This window comes from Apaloderma vittatum, unplaced genomic scaffold (genome assembly GCF_000703405.1).
Source record: "Apaloderma vittatum isolate BGI_N311 unplaced genomic scaffold, ASM70340v1 scaffold9948, whole genome shotgun sequence".
Lineage (NCBI taxonomy): Eukaryota > Metazoa > Chordata > Aves > Trogoniformes > Trogonidae > Apaloderma > Apaloderma vittatum.
This window is the reverse complement of record NW_009729034.1, coordinates 29508-30736: the sequence shown is the minus strand read 5'-3', so window position 1 is coordinate 30736 and position 1229 is coordinate 29508.

The following is a 1229-nucleotide window of genomic DNA, read 5'->3' as shown; positions in this document are numbered from 1 at the left end:
TGATTATTTAATTCTGAAATTCAGTTTATTACTACCATGCTTCTCTGTTGTTTTTACTGAAGATAAATGGATTTATAAAGGGCTTTTACTAGCTCATAATGATGCATGAAAGCTGAGACACTTTAGAATATTATGAGCGCATGGAATGGCAATAGTAGAAATGGTTTTAAGTTGTTTCTGGCCTCTGTATACACGTGTCAGTTCAGAAGACCAATGCAAATGTTAAGATAAGCACTCGTAATTACACACACAAAGTTTAGGTACGTGTAGCTAAGCATATGTGCAATTTTGTGTATGAGAAGTGTAGATTAAAAATTAAATATCAAGTCAGGTGAATGTTACATTTACTAATATGTAATCTAACAATGTAATAATATCTTCTCTTATTTTGGACTGTGTCAGTGCTACAAAATATGTTCTAGCAGAAAACACTTGAAAACAGTGTGACTGATGAGGAAGAGCTGTCTCATGTTTTTATCACATGCCTTTTTTTGTGCAGAGCATGGCAAGGCAGAAGTTTTCCATCTGGAGGTTATCACTTTGCTTTCCTCCCTGCTTACGTCAGGATGAAAAGTATCATCTGACTGGACTCTTTGCTGATGAGAAGTATAGGAAGCCATGGACTAGAAGTAGGTTATATAGTCTTAAGTTTTATTTTAGATTTAGTATGGATTAAAGGAAAATCTTATGTTTGTGCATAGGAAGTCTGGTAGAAAGAGATGAATTACTTCTGGAAGTAGTAGTACGTTAGCTCATGTATCTCTTGAAGGTAGAACATATTCATTGCATAAGTAGGAAAAAATGGCTAGTGGATATTAATTTGTGTATGGAACCATAAATGAGGGTAATATATTAGTTTTGTAGACATCACTGGAAAAGTTTCTGTTTGGGCATGTGGTTATGGGAACAAAAGCAATTATCAGAGGTAAGTAAAATAGTAAATCTGATTAGTTGGGGTAGGTTGGAAAGATGATGTTCACATTTTGAGATGCAGGAAAAAAACCTAGGGGTTTCCAAGCATAAAGAGTAAACATATATAAAAAAGTATTTGTGTCTTTTTGGTGTGATTGCATTTACTTTTGCTAATGGAAACTAAGTGTTGTTTCATCATGTTTAGTTAGTATCTAAAAATAGAAATTAATTTAAGTATTTTTTGTGTGATTCTTTTTCTCTCCTTTTGTCTCAGTTACATCAACACAGAACATGGTCACTATTTCAGTACTGGATCA